A 7,500-nucleotide genomic window follows, 5' to 3' on the forward strand; every position below is an offset into this window, starting at 1 on the left:
AACCCTAAACCTTAAACCATAAACCCTAAATATTAAACCATAAATCTAAGAATAACCATAACCCTAACCCTAACCCTAAACCTAAACCTAACCCTAACCCCAACCCTAACCTTAACCCCATAACCCTAACCCTAAACTTAAGCCTAACATAACCCCATAACCCTAACTCTAACCCTAACTCTAACCCTAATGCTAACCCTAACCCTAACCCTAACCCTAACCCCTTAACCTTAATCCCTAAATCCTAAACCCTGAACAACCATAAATCCTAAACCCTGAACAACCCTAAATCATAAACCCTGAATAACCCTAAACACTAACCTCTAAACAACCCTAAACAACCCTAATCACTAAACAAAAAACAACCCTAAACACTAAACCCTAAACAACCCTATGCCTTAAACCTTAAACACTAAACCCTAAATAACCCTAAACCCTAAACCATTAACACTATACCCTAAACAACACTAAACACTAAACCAAAAACAACCCTAAAACCTAAACCTTAAACACTAAACCTTAAACAACCCTAAACCCTAAACACTAAACCCTAAACAACCCTAAACTTTTAACCCTAAACACTATACCCTAAACAACCCTAAACCTTAAACAATCCTAAACTCTAAACCCTAAACCCTTAACCTAAACCACCCTAAATCTTAAACAATCCTAAACCCTAAACCTTAAACCCTAAACACTAAACCCTAAACCCTAAACCTAACAATAACCATAACCCTAACCCTAACCCCTAACCCTTACCCTAACCCTAACCCTAACCCTAATCCTAACCCTAACCCTAACCCTAACCCTAACCCTAAACCTAATCCTAACCCTTACTTTAACCCTAATCCTAACCATAACCCTAACCCTAACCGTAACCATAACACTAAACTCTAAACCCTAAACCTAATCCACCCTAAAGCTTAAACAATCCTAAACCATAAACCTTAGACCCTAAATCCTAAATCTAACAATAAACATAAACCTAACCCTAAATCTAACGCTAACCCTAACCCTAACCCTAAACCCTCCCTGACCCTAACCCTAACCCTAACCCTAACCCTAAACCAAACCCTGACCCTAATCCTAACACTAAACCTATTTCTAATTCTAACCCTAACACTAATCCTAAACTTAAACCTAACCCCCTAATAATAACCCTAACCCTTTCACTAACCCTAACCCCTAAACCTACCCCTAACCCTAACCCTAACCCTAACCCTAACCTAACCCAAACCCTAACCCTAACCCTAACCCTAACCTAACCCTAACCCTAACCCTAACCCTAACACAAACCCTAAAACTAACCCCCTAACTTTTACCCTAACACTAACCCTAACCCTAAACCTAACCCTTACCATAACCCTAACCCTAACCCTAACCCCATCCCTAACCCTAACCCTAACCGTAACCATAACACTAAACTCTAAACCCTAAACCTAATCCACCCTAAACCTTAAACAATCCTAAACCATAAATCTTAAACCCTAAACCCTAAATCTAACAATAAACCTAAACCTAACCCTAAATCTAACCCTAACCCTATCCCTAACCATAAACCTAACCCTGACCCTAACACTAACCCTAATCCTAACACTAACCATAACCCTAACCCTAACACTAACCCTAACCTTAACCCTAACCCTAACCCTAACCCTTACCCTAACTCTAACCCTAACCCTAACCCTAACCATAACCATAATACTAAACTCTAAACCCTAAACCTAATCCACCCTAAAACTTAAACAATCCTAAACCATAAACCTTAAACCCTAAACCCTAAATCTAACAATAAACCTAAACCTAACCCTAAATCTAACCCTAACCCTAACCCTAACCCTAAACCTAAACCTGACCCTAACCCAAACCCTAATCCTAACACTAATCATAACCCAAACACTAACCCTAACCCTAACCCTAAACCTAACCCTAAATCTCAAACTATCCCTAATCCTAACACTAAACCCTAAACTTTAAATCTAACCCTAACCCTAACCCTACCCTTAACTCTAACCCTAACCCTATCCCTAAACCTAACTAACCCTGACCCTAATCCTAACACTAACCCTATTTCTAATTCTAACCCTAACACTAATCCTAAACTAAAACCTAACCCCCTAATAATAACCCTAACACTAAACCTAACCCTAACCCTAACCCTAACCCTAACCCTAACCCTAACCCTAACACTAACCCCTAACCCCTAACACTAACCCTAACTCTAACCCCTAACCCTAACCCTAACCCTAACCCTAACCCTAACCCTAACCCTAACCCTAACCCTAACCCTATCCCTAACCCTAACCCTTACCCTAACACTAACACTAACCTTAACCCTAACCCTAACCTTAACCCTCACCCTAACCCTCACCTTAACCCTAAACCTAACCCTAACACGAACCCTAACACCCTAATCCTAAACCCTAAACCCCGAAAAACCCTAAACACTAATTCCAAAAGCACCCTAAACCTTAAACTATAAACACTAAACGCTAAAAAACCCTAAACCCTAAACCCTAAACACTAAACCCTAAACAAGCCTAAACCCTAAAACCATTAACACTATACCCTAAACAACCCTAAACCCTTAACCCTAAACATTATACCCTAAACCCTAAAACACTATACAACCTTAAACCCTAAACCTTAAAATATCCTAAATCATAAATCCTGAACAACCCTAAACACTAAATCATAAACAACCCTAAAAAACCCTAAACAACTCTAAACGCTAAAACCTAAACAACCTTAAACATTAAACAATCTTAAACGCTAAACCCTATACCCTAAACCTAAACCACCCTAAAACTTAAACAATCCTAAACCCTAAACCTTAAACCATAAACCCTAAATTTTAAACCATAAATCTAAGAATAACCATAACCCTAACCCTAACCCTAAACTTAAACCTAACCCTAACCCCAACCCTAACCTTAACCCCATAACCCTAACCTTAACCTTAAGCCTAACATAACCACATAACCCTAACACTAACCCTCACCCTAACCCTAATGCTAACCCTAACCCTAACCCTAACCCGTTAACCTTAATCCCTAAATCCTAAACCCTGAACAACCATAAATCCTAAACCCTGAACAACCCTAAATCATAAACCCTGAATAACCCTAAACACTAACCTCTAAACAACCCTAAACAACCCTAATCACTAAACCATAAACAACCCTAAACACTAAACCCTAAACAACCCTATACCTTAAACCTTAAACACTAAACCCTAAATAACCCTAAACCCTAAACCATTAACACTATACCCTAAACAACACTAAACACTAAACCCAAAACAACCCTAAAACCTAAACCTTAAACACTAAACCTTAAACAACCCTAAACCCTAAACACTAAACCCTAAAAAACCCTAAACTTTTAACCCTAAACACTATACCCTAAACAACCCTAAACCTTAAACAATCCTAAACTCTAAACCCTAAACCCTTAACCTAAACGACCCTAAATCTTAAACAATCCTAAACCCTAAACCTTAAACCCTAAACACTAAACCCTAAACCCTAAACCTAACAATAACCATAACCCTAACCCTAACCCGTAACCCTTACCCTAACCCTAACCCTAATCCTAACCCTAACCCTATCCCTAACCCTAACCTTAACCCTAACCCTAACCCTAAACCTAACCCTAACCTTAACCCTAATCCTAACCCTAACCCTAACCCTAACCGTAACCCTAACCCTAAACCTAATCCTAACACTAACCCTAACCCTAACCCTAACCCTAACCCTAACCCTAACCCTAAACCTAATCCTAACCCTAACCTTAACCCCAATCCTAACCCTAACCCTAACCCTAACCGTAACCATAACACTAAACTCTGAACCCTAAACTTAATCCACCCTAAACCTTAAACAATCCTAAACCATAAACCTTAGACCCTAAATACTAAATCTAACAATAAACCTAAACCTAACCCTAAATCTAACCCTAAACCTAACCCTAACCCTAAACCCTCCCTGACCCTAACCCTAAACCTAACCCTAAACCTAACCCTGACCCTAATCCTAACACTAACCCTATTTCTAATTCTAACCCTAACACTAATCCTAAACTTAAACCTAACCCCCTAATAATAACCCTAACCCTTTCACTAACCCTAACCCCTAACCCTAACCCTAACCCTAACCCTAACCCTAACCTAACCCTAACCCTAACCCTAACCCTAACCCTAACCCTAACCTAACCCTAACCCTAACCCTAACCCTAACACAAACCCTAACACTAACCCCCTAAATTTTACTCTAACCCTAACCCTAACCCTAAACCTAACCCTTACCATAACCCTAACCCTAACCCTAACCCCATCCCTAACCCTAACCCTAACCGTAACCATAACACTAAACTCTAAACCCTAAACCTAATCCACCCTAAAACTTAAACAATCCTAAACCATAAACCTTAAACCCTAAACCCTAAATCTAACAATAAACCTAAACCTAACCCTAAATCTAACCCTAACCCTATCACTAACCCTAAACCTAACCCTGACCCTAACCCTAACCCTAATCCTAACACTAACCATAACCCTAACCCTAACACTAACCCTAACCTTAACCCTAACCCAAACCCTAACAATAACCCTTACTCTAACCCTAACCCTAACCCTAACCGTAACCATAATACTAAACTCTAAACCCTAAACCTAATCCACCCTTAAACTTAAACAATCCTAAACCATAAACCTTAAACCCTAAACCCTAAATCTAACAATAAACCTAAACCTAACCCTAAATCTAACCCTAACCCTATCCCTAACCCTAACCCTAACCCAATCCTAACACTAACCATAACCCTAACCCTAACACTAACCCTAACCTTAACCCTAACCTTAAACCTAACCCTAACCCTAACTCTAACCCTAACCCTAACCCTAACCGTAACCATAATACTAAACTCTAAACCCTAAACCTAATCCACCCTTAAACTTAAACAATCCTAAACCATAAACCTTAAACCCTAAACCCTAAATCCAACAATAAACCTAAACCTAACCCTAAATCTAACCATAACCCTAACCCTAACCCTAAACATAAACCTGACCCTAACCCTAATCCTAATCCTAACACTAATCATAACCCAAACACTAACCCTAACCCTAACCCTAAACCTAACCCTAAACCTCACACTATCCCTAATCCTAACACTAAACCCTAAACTTTAATTTTAACCCTAACCCTAACACTACCCTTAACCCTAACCCTAACCATATTTCTAAACCTAACCCTGACCTTAATCCTAACACTAACCATATTTCTAATTCTAACCCTAACACTAATCCTAAACTAAAACCTAACCCCCTAATAATAACCCTAACACTAAACCTAACCCTAACCCTAACCCTAACCCTAACCCTAACACTAACCCCTAACCCCTAACACTAACCCTAACCCAAACCCCTAACCCTAACCCTAACCCTAACCCTAACCTTAACCCTAACCCTAAACCTAACCCTAACCCAATCCCTAACCCTAACCCTTATTCTAACACTAACACTAACCTTAACCCTAACCCTAACCTTAACCCTCACACTAACCCTCACCTTAACCCTAAACCTAACCTTAACACTAACCCTAACACCCTAAATCCTAAACCCTAAACCCCGAAAAACCCTAAACACTAATTCCAAAAGCACCCTAAACCCTAAACTATAAACACTAAACGCTAAAAAACCCTAAACCCTAAACCCTAAACACTAAACCCTAAACAAGCCTAAACCCTAAAACCATTAACACTATACCCTAAACAACCCTAAACCCTTAACACTAAACATTATACCCTAAACCCTAAAACACTATACAACCTTAAACCCTAAACCTTAAAATATCCTAAATCATAAATCCTGAACAACCCTAAACACTAAATCATAAACAACACTAAAAAACCCTAAACAACTCTAAACGCTAAAACCTAAACAACCCTAAACATTAAACAATCTTAAACGCTAAACCCTATACCCTAAACCTAAACCACCCTAAAACTTAAACAATCCTAAACCCTAAACCTTAAACCATAAACCCTAAATTTTAAACCATAAATCTAAGAATTACCATAACCCTAACCCTAACCCTAAACCTAAACCTAACCCTAACCCCAACCCTAACCTTAACCCCATAACCCTAACCCTAACCTTAAGCCTAACATAACCCCATAACCTTAACTCTAACCCTAACTCTAACCCTAATGCTAACCCTAACTCTAACCCTAACCCTAACCTTAATCCCTTAACCTTAATCCCTAAATCCTAAACCCTGAACAACCATAAAACCTAAACCCTGAACAACCCTAAATCATAAACCCTGAATAACCCTAAACACTAACCTCTAAACAACCCTAAAAAACCCTAATCACTAAACCATAAACAACCCTAAACACTAAACCCTAAAAAACCCTATACCCTAAACCTTAAACACTAAACCCTAAATAACCCTAAACCCTAAACCATTAACACTATACCCTAAACAACACTAAACACTAAACCCAAAACAACCCTAAAACCTAAACCTTAAACACTAAACCTTAAACAACCCTAAACCCTAAACACTAAACCCTAAACAACCCTAAATTTTAACCCTAAACACTATACCCTAAACAACCCTAAACCTTAAACAATCCTAAACCCTAAACCCTAAACCCTTAACCTAAACCACCCTAAATCTTAAACAATCCTAAACCCTAAACCTTAAACCCTAAACACTAAACCCTAAACCCTAAAACTAACAATAATCATAACCCTAAACCTAACCCCTAACCCTTACCCTAACCCTAACCCTAACCCTAATCCTAACCCTAACCCTAACCCTAAACTTAACCCTAAACCTAATCCTAACCCTAACCTTAACCCTAATCCTACCCCTAACCCTAACCCTAACCGTAAACATAACGCTAAACTCTAAACCCTAAACCTAATCCACCCTAAACCTTAAACAATCCTAAACCATAAACCTTAGACCCTAAATCCTAAATCTAACAATAAACCTAAACCTAACCCTAAATCTAACCCTAACCCTAACCCTAACCCTAAACCCTGCCTGACCCTACCCCTAACCCTAACCCTAACCCTAAACCTAACCCTGACCCTAATGCTAACACTAACCCTATTTTTAATTCTAACCCTAACACTAATCCTAAACTTAAACCTAACCCCCTAATAATAACCCTAACCCTTTCACTAACCCTAACCCCTAACCTTAACCCTAACCCTAACCCTAACCCTAACCTAACTCTAACCCTTACCCTAACCCTATCCCTAACCCTAACCCTAACCTAACCCTAACTCTAACCCTAACCATAACACAAACCCTAACACTAACCCCCTAACTTATACCCTAACCCTTACCCTAACCCTAAACCTAACCCTTACCATAACCCTAACCCTAACCCTAACCCCATCACTAACCCTAACCCTAACCGTAACCATAACAATAAACTCTAAACCCTAAACCTAATCCACCCTAAACCTTAAACAATCCT

This window comes from Micromys minutus (assembly GCF_963924665.1).
Source record: "Micromys minutus genome assembly, chromosome: 28".
NCBI lineage: Eukaryota > Metazoa > Chordata > Mammalia > Rodentia > Muridae > Micromys > Micromys minutus.